This window comes from Peromyscus leucopus, chromosome 8a (assembly GCF_004664715.2).
Source record: "Peromyscus leucopus breed LL Stock chromosome 8a, UCI_PerLeu_2.1, whole genome shotgun sequence".
NCBI lineage: Eukaryota > Metazoa > Chordata > Mammalia > Rodentia > Cricetidae > Peromyscus > Peromyscus leucopus.
This window is the reverse complement of record NC_051085.1, coordinates 35,840,711-35,854,663: the sequence shown is the minus strand read 5'-3', so window position 1 is coordinate 35,854,663 and position 13,953 is coordinate 35,840,711. Positions and strand designations below refer to the sequence as shown.

At 41.1% G+C, this 13,953-nt stretch overlaps 1 protein-coding gene across 9 annotated transcripts in view; it reads right to left on the bottom strand.

Annotated features, from left to right (window-relative positions):
- The window catches only part of Hivep2 (HIVEP zinc finger 2), a 192,674-nt gene that overhangs the window by 142,704 nt on the left and 36,017 nt on the right, over positions 1–13,953 (bottom strand). For 5 of the 9 annotated variants that reach the window (XM_028861448.2, XM_037200461.1, XM_028861432.2 and 2 more), the window contains exon 2: positions 6,062–6,136. The exons of 3 other annotated variants lie outside the window; for them this stretch is intronic. The gene's annotated coding sequence lies outside the window, so the exon portion shown is untranslated. Of the gene's footprint in view, positions 1–6,061; positions 6,140–13,953 lie in introns of all 9 variants that reach the window. One more of the 9 variants, XM_028861455.2, reaches the window with a different exon arrangement.

Sequence of the window (13,953 nt, the reverse complement as noted above, 5' to 3'; positions counted from 1 at the left end):
AAGTATTTTACTCTTGTTGGTTTATCTCAGGAACAATTCTGAGTGGGCACTGGTCCTTCTCTTACTTTACAGGGGAGAAAACTGACTCCAGCTGGCTTTCCCCAGGGGATAGCTGGTGAGTAGAGGGGTACCAGCTTGAGCTCAAGATGATGGCATGCAGAGTAGACGTTTGTAACCATTCTACTTCCCTGTCTCCATTGCCTGAATATCAGACATTGCCCTCAGACCTCACTGAATCTTCACAACTACCCCAGGAACAGGCTTGAACTTGTAGAAATTGAAGGTGACCTGGATCATTCACAATTCAATATTCTAGAGTATATAAAACAATCCAGCTTAATTACTTACAACTATCTTATTCCATGACCAAAAGCATAACATGGAGCACATTCATCCTGTAACAATTTTAAAAGTTGAGAAAAATAAAATCTAAAGTTTAAATTTGATCTTAATAATTATATTTTGACTTTGTAGCCAGTTGACCTTGTCATGCGTAGTACTTTATTTCTCCCCTCTACAATCTTAAGCCTTCATGTTATTTTTCATTTGTTGCCTTAATATCATTTTGAGTCCAGCTAGCATCCATTGAAATTTCCCTTCTACAAAGAAGGTGAAGGGAAATTTCCAAGGTCTTAAATTCTTAATTCTCTTATTATCTTCCTCAACCTTATTTTCTCACCCTTTGTCTCTTCATACTTTCCTTTCTTGTTATTTCATTTGTTCCTTGGCCAAAATGCCAACAATTGGCTACTGGTACCCAACCCCACATCTTTCTATCAAAACATCATGCTCCAAGGTTGGCTTCTCCAAGTTGTGCCTAGGACAAGTCTACATCATCTTCAGGGCCAATCACCCAAATCTATGTGTTTCAGGTAGCTTTGACCATAAGTGTACTAGCACGCCTTCTGTCTCTCAGCTCGGAGCACAGTGGCCATTCCAGAACTGGGCTCAATTGGTTGTCACCTTTTCCTTACAAAGCCTAACCTTTTCCTCCCCCTTGTCCAAATGTATCGATAGGTTCATGTCATTGTAAAAGTGTTTCATGGCTCCCACCTCTCCCACTATCTAGCTTCTCACCCCTCCTACGCATAACTAGTCATTCAAAATCACAAACTTCAGGAGGGTAGAGGACATAGCTGCTGTTCTACCGTAATTCCAGTTCTTGGCAGGTCCTCTATCATATTTCCCTTGTTCAACACTGATGCTTTAAAAGGAGGAAAGACCAACAGGAAAAGTGACAAATACTTTAACAGGCTCATTATAGAACAGAGCAACCAATAGCAAAACAATGTGAAAAAAGGAGTCAACTTCTTAAACCAGCAGAAAGAAGAAAATCTCAATGACTACATCTATACATAATCATCAGATGGTCAGAAGTACTACATCCGAGAGGACCAAGTGGATCCCACATGCATTGCTGAGAAGAGAATAAGCCAGCACACCACCTCTTAAAAGGTAAGCGGAAGAAGCTACTAGAATTGATACAGGTTCTTGATGCAGTAACTCCACCTCCTAGGGTACACCCTACAGATATGTATGTGATGTCCACAGAAGTACCGTTCTTTGTACAAAAGAACCCAAATTCATGAATGGTAAAATGGCTAAATGACATTCATGCAATGGAATCCAACACTGTCATGAAAACGAATTGCTGGTACACACACTAAGAATTAATCATATTAACATATATTGAGTGAAATAAGCCAGACACACACACATACACACACACACACACACACACACACACACACACACACACACACACACACACACACAAAACAGAGCCTCTGATCTCATAGCTATAACATACAAACACAGGCAAAACTAGGAAAGGCAGTGTGAAAAGTCAGGATTTAGCTACCTTTGGGTTCTACAGAGACTTAAAAGGGCAAGACAGTACCCTTAGAATGCTGAGAATGTTCTAGATTTTGGTAGACCTGATGCTCAATTTGTAAAACTTTTTACATTCATTTCTGTCCATGTTTATATACACTCACTCTCTTTTTCTCTGTCTCTCACTGTGTATCTCTCTCTGTCTCTGTCTCTCTGTCTCTCTCTGTCCTTCTCTCTCTGTGTCTGTCTGTCTCTCTCTCTGTCCCCCCTCTCTCTCTTTCTCTCTCTCATCTAGATTTGATTTGTCCAAATCCTTTCTTTAAAAACACACTGGTTTCCATCCCTGTCCTGTGCAGCAGACACCAAGACCCTTGTGGCCAAGGGCTAAGTCTCTGTTGTCTTAGACATACCTGCTCTCAACAAATACTTCTGAGGGAATGGGTCTACAGTAGGCGTGACCCTGGCCAGTTCTGTTCTTTCATTCTCTTGATTGTGAAGTCTGTGTTCCCAGCCTCTTTGCTGGGCTCTCAGGCTTGGAATGTACCTGAAGACGCTGTGGTAATAACAGTCTGCTCTTGGAGGAAGAACTGGCTTTGAGTCCAGAAACTGGTAGAAACTGTCGCTTTCACCTCTTACAAACAGCCTGCCAGTCAGTGTCACCCCCACTTTGCAGAACAGGAAACCGAGGGTGCCGGAGGTAAAGTAACAGACGTATCGGCACACCAGTAAGCAGTTGGGGAAGTAAAGTGGAAAATCAGGTCATTTGATTGCAAAGCCACACCTTTCCACAGACTGTAAGACCACAGATTGAGCAAATGTACAAGGTGGGTCACTGCTTTCCTCAAAGGCCCGCCTGTCTGCCTCATCCTGAGTGCTCTCCCCACCACACTTCCCTGTCACTCAAGCTGTAGTCCCGAGGACCACCTCCTCTCTCATGCTCTTCGCACTGACTCAGTCACTCAGTGCTGACTCCTAAGCCTGACAAGCCATCCCCTAGACACTGCTCTCGACACCACAGCATTAGTCCAGGCCTTAAGTTGTATCTTTCTTTGGAGGAAGATTGTAACGGCTGCGTGCTGGGTCTCCCAAATCCCAAGTTCAGATACTACAGAATTCCTCTCATTCGTGATGTTGCCTTTCAAGGTCTATATTGTAATCCAAATGTGAGCATGTCTCTATTCCTTACCTACAGGGTAGATAGAGGTGGCATCCACCATGATGGCGTACCGTGATGGACAGAGTCACAGCCAAGCTCTTCCTCAAGACCCTTCCTGTGGCTCCACTCCTCCTCCATCCACCCTGCAATCCAACCACGTGCAGATGTGCCGCTCACCCTGGGCAGTGCCCTGCCGTCTCCAAGTCTCCATGCTCTGCATGCCAGCATTCTGTACCCCTAAGTGCCCTTCCTTTGCTATCTATTAAATTCCCACCCATCCTGCAAAATGTAACTTAGGCATTTATGCCCCTATCAAAGCCCTCAAGCAAAGCTAGGGCATTACTTTCATGGCACAGTTAAGTCTAGTAGATGCTTTGAACCTCATAGAGCCCATTTTTTTTAATTGTAATATGGGTTGTTGTTGTTGGGTTTTGCAGTGTGCAATTCTCACAACACATTAGTTCGGGGCAGGTCTATATTTTGTCTTTTTTGCGTGCCTTAGCCAGCACAACAGTTAACCAAGAATATTTGAACAAGTGAATTAATAAATGAGACCAATTATATGTGTATAAATAGCCTGTTGAGCAAATTTATTTTTTATTTTCTTTAGTTATTTGTATGTGTTGCATGTATATATACATGTTCATATATGTATTATACACATGTGTACACACACAGAGAAGCCATAGGTTAATGCTACGTGTCTTCCTCTATTGTTCTCCACTTGGTTTTGGAAGCAGGGTCTCTCCTTGAACCCAGAGCTCACAATTCAACAAAACTAGAAGGCCAGCAAGCTTCGGGGATTCTCCTCCTCCCGCTACCCAGTACTGGGATTACAGGTGTACGCCACCATGCCTGGCTTTTCCTTCTTCTTTTCATATGTATGTGCATGTACTATGACTGTTTGTATGTATGTATGCATGTTGACATGTGTGTGGGGGTGCAGGTCTATAATGGTTGCAACTGTGTGCACATGGAGATAGAATCTGTCAGCCACACCTCAAGCTCTCCCATAAGGCTAGTCTTCCAGGCAGCTGGCTCAGGAAATCCAGTTTCTACCATCCTAGGCACACTCTTCATTTACATGGTTCTGGGATCCAAACTCGGGTCCCTGGACTTGCATGCAAAGCACTTTACCAAATGAGGACTCATCTCTTTTTCAAGTAAGTCCAGTGAGAACGTTCACAACAGAAACAATACTAGACTGTGCCATTTCTCTTTGCGAATCTCTTAGCAAGTCCCTTCACATGAGACATGAAAACAGCATTTGGCTCTTGCACAAGTCCCCTCAGAGTGAACTGTCACTCCCTTTCAGCCTCACCTCAGCTCTTTCCACCCCTGGAGTCACCCAAGATTCTGGCCAGAAATTAAATTTTAGGAGCGGAAAGAGTGAAGATCCACTTAAGCCTGGGAGTGGTGATACACACTTCTAGCAGCTGGGAGGTTGAGGCAGGAGGATTTCAAAAGACTTCAAATTCCAGTTCAACTTGAGCTACATAGCATGATTGTCTTACAAAAAACAAACAAAATATGTATAGAACAGGACATCGTTTTTTTATCGCTAACCTCTGAACCCCATAGAGATGATAACCAACATTCAAGCTCAGGTTTTCCACGGAATAAAAGTAGTCTTGAGACTTAGATCATTCTCACAGCAACTAAGAAAGAGCAGACGATTCCTCCTTTATCTCCTGGATTGCAGGAAGTAGGACAAAGTTTGCTCCACAGGAATATAGACAGGTAAACAGTGAAGGGGTGGTGCCATCTATCCCGATGAGGGAAGGAAGCAAAGGGCACCTGGGACTTCTGGGGATGGGTGTGGCTGTGAGACCCAGTGAGGAAAGAATTGACACCTGAGGTGCCTGAGAGGCCAGGAGAGCATGAGCAGGAATACTCACTCCACTTCACGGGCCCTTGGCCTGCTCCTTCCCACCAAGAAGAAAACCAGAGTGGTCAGCAGCCCCTGTGTATATAAAGCTACCATTTAGCAGTACTCTCTGGAATGAGACTGGAAACCAGCAGCCAAATGCCCCACCCCCACAGACACCCAGAGAAGTAGTCCCCATTCTGACATCGCTGGAGGGAAGGAGAGCAGCTCTCTGGAAGTAGCCTGCCTGAACTTTCTCTCCTTGCTCCCAGGATGGGAAGGAAGAAGAGGCAAAGGATAGTGGCCTGGCTTGCATGTGGATGACCCCACAGTGGGCATCTGTAGTCTCCTGTTAGACCCGACTAACACACACACACACACACACACACACACACACACACACACACACACACACGAGCAAGACTCAAAGTGCTCAAATTCCCTTCCCACAAAGTGACCCCCAGCACCATGCTGTAAATGTATCTGTGTACACATCCCCTCTGATATACTAGGGGTGGCCATGCAGCTATAACTTCTGGGGTACAGATGGAAGCGACATCTCACTGTTAGACTTCTATGGCAGAGGTAGGAATCACTGTGTGGAGTAACTGCACTTGCATTTCAGATTTTCTCTTGACTTCACGTGTCTTAATTCACAGCATCACCATCATAAAAGCAGCTGGTAAACTGATTCTCGCTTTTCTAACATCCATATGTCAGTCTGTGAGCACATACATGATACATGAGCTTCCCTACACCTTCTAGGAGAAGGTGTTTATGACCTCATAACATCCAGGGAAGTTTGCGAGAAATGTGAAATACAAATAAATCCACATTTAATAAACATACTGAGATACATATGAAACATCTCATAACTGGTAGGTGTAATTTCTGGCATGATAACCCTAAATATTATTTATATTGCGATAATTACTTTTTGAATAGGTTTCAAGAATCAAAATCATGTCTAGAATCCATTTTCAAATATACATATGCATCTGCAAGTTCCTTTTAGACCTTGTTTGTTTCAAAGCTCAGGTATTATCCTGCTGTTCGGAAGCTAAGTAACAATCTGAAAAAGAAATGGAGCGATTTCCTTGCACAGTGTATCTACCACCACCCTCCACCACCTTTTAGACTTAGCATCTTGACTTCTGCTAAAACAAGCTCAAAGGAGGTAAGGAAATTAAGGTCGAGTTTCCTACCTGGACATCTGCTTCCGGTCCTAGTCACACCTCCTCATCATCTTGAGTCTCAATCTCTCAGGTAAATTCACCAATCTGCTAACAAGAAGTTTCATATTATAACTTCTCCACCCACGGTGCAGACATTAAAATGTGACTATGAAAATGGCTAGGAAAAAAAAAAAGAACCTCTGGGTTTGAATTACGAGAGCATAGACGTGTAGAGAAAGGAGAAGCAATACGTAGGTAACATCTGCTGTGCCAAGCTCTGTAGAGTACCACAGTGCTCAACAAAATAAAAAAGTTTGAGTCATAAAATAACTTATATTAACAGGTATGGTGGTGCACACCTTTAACCCCAGCACTTGGGAGGTAAGGCAGGAGGATCTCTGTGAGTTCAAGGCCAATCTGGACTACATACAGAGTTCCAGGCCAGCCAAACAGTGAAGCCTTGTGTGAAAGACAGAAAGAAACAAAAAGCAAAGAGGGAAAAAAGAAAAGGAAATAAATTTAAGTTCTGTAGGATAAATGGTGATGGCATTGCATGATAACCCAAAGAATAAAACAGACATCCATGCGTCAAGATTGAAATCAATCAACCAATAAAATGTGTAGATCAATACCCGACCCCCACCCCTGCACCCACACTACTAGAGAGAGAGTATTAATTGTTACCCAAGTAAGCACAGTTCAGGAGGAAAATAGTTGTAACTTTACATTGGAAAAATGTGGCAGCTTCTAGCTCAACCAAGTGGTCAAGGGTGATGTCATCAGAGGCAGCCATGATAATGTGACATCCCCCTAACAAAATATAGTATCCTATACCCAAACTCATAACTTCAGTCTGCAAAACACAAAACGGTCAATCCTACGCGAACCAAATGGAGGGTATTATGGTATATAGTTATGCTATCATATGTCATACTGTAAATAAGTACCTAATTGATACTGGATGAACTTTTAGGCAAAGCAAATCCTTTAAATGTGTTAATCAGTCATCCAAATTGTCAAGACTCACTCTGTTTTTTTTCTTTTTGTCTTTCTGTTTGTAGGTAGCATATAAATGTGTATGTGTACGTGTGTGCTCACCCATGCATGTACCTGTGGAAGTCAGAAATCCATATCAGGTGACACGCCCCCACACTTAAATTTTTTCAAGACAGGGTCTTCCAATGAACCTTGAGCTCACTGTTTTAGCTAGAATGGCAGGCCAGGGAGCCTCAGGGATCCAGCTGTCTCCACTCTACCAGATCTGGGGTCAGGGGGTGTATGCATTCATGCTCAGCTTTTATATCAATGCCAGAGATTTGAACTCACGACCTCACACTTGTGCAGCTATCACTGAACCAACGCTCCAGCCTTAGACCAGCCTTTTAAAATAATTTGGTGGCTTTTGTTTTCATAGTAACTTTTCTTCTTTGATCATAATGCCTCCCAAACACCCAAGAATAACATCTTCCACTGATACACGTGAGTTTTTTTTCTCACCACCAACAGTATGTCAACTTTCATAATTACTAGTGACAATACACCTAAAATTGATGAATCTGGCATCTCCATAAACAGACCCTCTCTATTTCAATGGCTCTACCCTGCCAACAATTCAATGGTCCAAGGCCTTCAGAGCAATCTAGCTAGAGCCCCATGCTGTTTGTAAACAGGTATTGCATCTTTTGGCTGAGTTACACAAAGAGAAGGCACAACATAGGTGGAAAACAGGTGAATAAAATAAGTATGTGTGATGAAACGAGGTGTTGGCAATGAGAGCAGACGAGGTGGAGCAGTAAAGAATCAAGTCTTTGCCCAATGATTCTCTTTTATAATAAATAAGTAAAAATCCTGTGCAATCTGTCACCCAGATAGAGAATTTAAAACTTTGGATATTAACCATTATACTCCAACACATTAAGGATGCTTCAAGCAATAATTTGAAAATCGACTTCTTTCAGGCCAAAGAGCATACTTTGTACAAATCCTCCCTTGCCACTGAATAAGTGTAGACATTAAGCCACTGCTCCTGCTTCTGCTCTACTCAATGAATAAAGATAACAATACTTATAGGCTCAAGAGCTTTCTTGACAAGAGTGAAATCAAGAAACCTGAAACATAACTTCTGGGATACATGTCAACAAAGAGATTTCATAAAATCAGCCCCACCACCACCACCAGGACTTATGAGTCAAGGGTCTCCCAGCATTCACTCACTGACTCTGATAACTGATTTCCAAACTTGCTAGAAGGTGGAGAACCCCTGTGGTGGGAACTCTTTTGGACTGAGTTTTCTTTTTAAAAGTTCTATAATTGTTAATGCCTTCTCAAAGTCCATGACACTCGCCTCCCATAGATTTTTCTCTCCCTGTGTTTCTGAAACAAAACGAAGTAGGAAACGCCAAGGCTAATGCACATCACAGTGGCAATCTGCAATCTGGAAGACCTGTTCCGTGGGAAGTGGCCCAAAAGTCATCCGTCATTTTGCTCTGTCTGTAAGGAAGCAGAGAGAATGTCTGCATGGGGCTACACCATGAGACTAAGGGCAAACTCACTCATTGAGAGCTACAAACAAATACGAAATGTTTTATCAGGATGAGACTTGAATTTCCAGTGACTCGTAGACTTACAAACTCCACTCTCCTACCTGAATTTCAACTAATATTTGACGAGCAGCCCCAAATGACAGAGAAAATTCAATAAATGAAATAGAAACATACATCCCTACTTCTGGTTTTCACGTGTTGGACTAATCACCTTCAATATATTCACCCATCCCCTTAGGAGTCATTTTCAGAAAATTTAGTAACTAACATTTTGGAAAAAACTGGCTGAGAAGAAGGTTTCAGCATCATATACACTTTCCCTTATAATATGTATTTTCCCTAGAAATGTGAACAATAGAACATAAAACTCTGAAAAGCTAAATAAAGCTCATGAGAAACACAGTAGACAAATGTGATATTTCTGTCCACACATTACACACACACACACACACACACACACACTCACACACACTAAAATAAAATAAAATAAAATAAAATAAATAACTTTCTATCAGTATGCTAGGGTAGAAATCCTAACTTGATAGGGATTTTACCTCACATAGTCCCTCTGAACAAAAATAAGGCAATGAAGCGCAACTGGGTGCATGACCAGGGTCTGAAATGAGCAGTCCTTTCTTAGCCAAGAGAAAAAGAACTTAAGAACACAGAACTTCACCCTCAAGCTTCCACTACTAAGTAAGCACCAACCCTACCTATAATACTCTGTAGGCGTGGTTTATTATCGCCATCCCCAAACTCCACTCAGGAAGCATCACCTAGACCTATAATATTCTATAGAAGTGGTTTATTATCTCCATCCCCAAACTCCGCTCAGTCTAAGTATTTCAGACATGCTACGCAACACCCTTGTGCTATGCTTTATCAGCTAGGTAATCCATGTTTTCATATTTTTGGATCTGGGTTAAAAGTGGGCTGTATGTCACATGCACTGTAAGCAGGACTCCTCTTCCTTCATAATTATCAAAATCAACTATGCTATACATTCTCAATAACCATGTAGATGGTTTTACATGCTTGCTTGTAATAGTCTTAATAAGATCACCTTTAAAAGTTACTTAAAGAAAAGCAATATTCCATTACCTTTCAAATGTTACCTCTCGATATGAAAGATGGGACAGTATATCGAATTCTCATCCTTAAGTCAGAGTTGAGAAATATAGTGTTCAGATATCAACAAACTATATTTATCAGATAACAGGTTATTTTGACAAGATTATTTAAAAGTCAACTGAACCAATTAAAAACAAAATGCTGAAGTGCATTATAAATTCCAAAATCACTTCCCATTTACATAATAGAATCTGAACCTCAGAAGTAGTATCATAATTTCTTAACAGCACATGGAAAAATTAATTCCCAAATATGAATTGCTTTTAAGCACTGAATAAATACAAAATGTATATTTCCTAATTTACCAGTCAGATTCACTGTAGTTAGAAATGGAGGGCTCTGTTATTTGTCTTTCTGAGGTATGATCTCCCTATATAGCTCAGACTGGTCAGAAATTCGCCCTCTAGAGTGTTGACTGTGGCATGCACCCCCATGTCTAATGCAGAAATTCTTGAATATACTTTTCATCTACTATCAAAACTCAATCAATAACTCTACATTTAGTCTGTAACTATATGCTTGATTAGCATCTCTAGATAGTAAAATCATGATTATTCGCCAATGAATAGCATGGGTATTCTATGACTCTGACAGAAGACCAAGTATCTACTTAAATACTGACAACCAGGGGCAGGCCCATACTGCCTTTATGACTAAACAGAACACTGAAAACACTGATGAAAAGCTAGCCCTAGACAAATTACTCAGATATCAAGCTAACACTATAAAAACCTGTGAATAACAGAAAAAAAAAACCATCATACCAATAGTAGAACTAAGTTCAAATACTAAGAATTAATATCTAGGGGCCAGCAGGATGGCTCAGGGGCTAAAGCATTGTCACCTGTGTTTGATCCCCAGGTGGAAGGAGAGGACCAACTCCCACCCATTGTCCTCTGACTTTCACACTTGTATTATAATGCGTGTGTGCCTGTGTGTGTGTCAGCACATCCACGTGCGTGCACACACACATACACACAATCAGTAGACTAGTGCAATAAAAATAAAGAATATTTGGAATAAACAGAGTTCAAACAAATGTCTGAGAAAGTAACTGAGAAGTAAATAAATTTGAAAATGAATATGACTAATAAAAGTCATCAGCCTTTTTTAATGCAAAGCAAAATGATGAGGTGAAATTTTTTTACTCTGATACAATGTTGATGAAAACGGGAAAAATACTTGGAAATAAGATAAGGATTGTGTGTAATTAGAAAACATTCCCTGTATTTCGCAAACTTTTGAGAAAAGTAAAATGTTCAGAAATGAGATTTTTATTTTGAAATCTTTGAACATTGTATTCAATCAAATTTGGGTGGCTATTAAAACTAAAATACAGAAATCAGCAAAACGGTAAATGTTTTCAAACACAAGGATGAAAGTAAGGATTACAGTTAACCATTTCAAAGGCACATAGGTGAGCAAGAACTAGCACATAGAAGAAAATTTCTAAATCAAATTGATAGAAGGCAGGTCTTTTCTGTATCCGACACTACTGCTGGAGACAGAAATTCCAAACTTGGCACGAACAACTGACTTACACTGATCTGGTAGGTGCCAAAATAAAATCTCTCAAGAGTATCAGCCTGCAAATTCCATAAAACCATGACTGTTCTATAACAGAATCCATCAATGAGCAGATCTCTAAACCAAGCAACACTCCAATCTACCTGAAATGAGACGGGATGTTCACAGCACAGCCACCATCTTCTTAGACATTCATCCACACCCAGGTTTTTAAAGTTTCTGGAAGAATGTGTGCTCAAGACTGTTCATACTATCCCCTTATTTTGCCACATCCATTACTTCCACGCGAGGTCATGTACACCACCAAATCACATTGTTTGAATACAGGCAGTTCTCATCTTACAAACACCTGACGAAAACCAAAAATAAAACCAGCTGCTGCTAACACTGTCAGAGGCCTTGCTATTACCCCTGGGGATAATCAGCTGTCATGCAGAAATTGTAAACCTTTGCAAAGAGGTTGCCAGAAGAAAGACAGAGGCAATAAAAGGAGGACCCGATAGGAAAACCACATTGAAGAGGTGCCTCACCTCAGCAGTATGTAATAAACCATGGATGGATAGATGGATGGATGGATGGATGGATGGATGGATGGATGGATGGATGGATGGATGGATAAATGCCTGCATTCATCTTCAGAATTCCACCCTTGTACCCTTGTTACTTGGCCCTTATCCTGCTCCAACTACAGTGTTAATGAACCTCCTTCTTGGGCTCCTGATTCATGCACCAAAACTACAGGGAGCTACAAACCTAAAGTAAATAGCTGTGACCAACACAGGAGAGAACCCAAGCCCAGGACCAATCCACACATGTACGTTTGCCAACGCGCAGGTGGAGAGCAGATGACAGAGACAGACGCACAGGGTAAAAGTTGGATGCTGGAGACTTCATTTAATAGCTTAATTATTATACAAGAAAGCAGAGAAATGAGGCCTCTGTGGAAGGCAAAAATAAAAAATACAGACTAAGGTGAAAGTTGATGCTAGGTCTGGTTTGGCACAAGTCCTGCATTCTCCCCGAGAGCTCCAGTTTGATGCACTACCCAGACTTTATTTGGATGGCTATAATGAATCATTTTAAACACATCTGAAGCCTAGAAGCATCTCAATTCATTTTCTCCTGGGGACTACTAGTTTATCCTTATTCTTCTGAAATTTCTAGTCACTCTGTCATTCAGAAGTATCTTCCTCAGATTTCTCTTCCCAAGGAAATCCAGTCCTAGCAGCACAACGTTCAGAGGCATTAATGACCTTTCCTGAAGATCCATCAGTGGTCTAGCCTATGCTATAAATGACTCCCTGGGAAAAGTCCTGTGCATTTCTTTTCATCGAGGACCACGATGTTGTTCACTACAGAGACCATCATGTATAGGACAGTCCGTGTGAAATGGTGCTCTGAAAACTTCAACAATAGCCAGCTCTGACTCGGCCTTGTAAGGTGATCCTAATTTTGTCTGTAATATTCACTCCCCCAGGAATGCCATCTTCCAGCCCCATTTTTCCTTAAAATGATGTTAACCGTGCTTCAAGGCCTCTATCTTCCTCGGAATCTTCCCTGCTTCCTTCCGGTAACTGGTCTTGATCTTTATCTATGAACCTGCCCTTGTGTTATGCCTCCAATTCTGTCTTTTAGCATCTTGAGTTCCTTTGCGCATATATCCCAGGTACTAGCTTGCACACTCCCTGCAAATACAAACAACACAAACGTCGCTGGTCTTTCTACATAAATTTCTAGACCATTGCAAGAATCAGACTGGGCATTTAAGTTGTTCTTAGATGTGACTGTGGTTTCTAATCAGAAAGGAAAAGAAACGATTCAAGAATGAGGCAAGTTTGAACATGTAGCTTGAACAAAATGAAATACAACAATGTGAGACCTAGAGCAAATTAACTGGGCCCTTTCTGCCCAGCGAACTGATTCAGGTCTAATTGGTAGGATGTTAACTGGAAGGAAAATACTCTGCCTATTTCAGGTTTTTCACCAGGACTTAATGTATGCCTACAGTAAAAGTCTTCTCACCTCTTCCTTCCTCTCTCTGACTAAAATAAATTCCAAGTTCTAGAACCACTTGACAACACAATTCTACAACAATGGGCAGCTTAGCTCAAAGCAACTTAGCCTATTTTACACAGTTATTAGAAGCAACTCTTCAGCCAGGTGTGGTGGCACACACCTGTAGCCGCAGTTACTCAAGAGGCTGAGACCGTGGATCACTTGAGCATAACTATTCGAGGCCAGCCTTGGCTTTCTTTGCTATGTGGAGCTTATGTATGGGCTAGCACTAGTGTGCATTTTCTTAATTAGTATGTATGCTAAAATATCTACTTTTAATAGATGTATCATGCTCCAGGGAAATCATTGTGGTCTATTAAAGGATAATTAGCCACATAAAATATGACCCAACATTAGCTATGTAAAAAGAGACCTCTTCAGATCTATATGCAAAAAAACTTATCTGAACTTTGTTGAGGACTTTAAAATAAGTTGTTTGTGTGAGGTAAGTATGCTGTATACTGAAAAATGACTCAAAACTCTTTAGTATTAGAACTACATACATGGAGATTTATAATCCAAAAAATATATATCCTATGTATTTTAAGACAGCCTAAACATGAAAGAGGCAGGTGGGAGAAGGACATCATGAATGAGCAACTAAGAATGAACAAGGTACTAAACATTCATATACAAAAATATTTGAGACTGTACAAACTACAATTG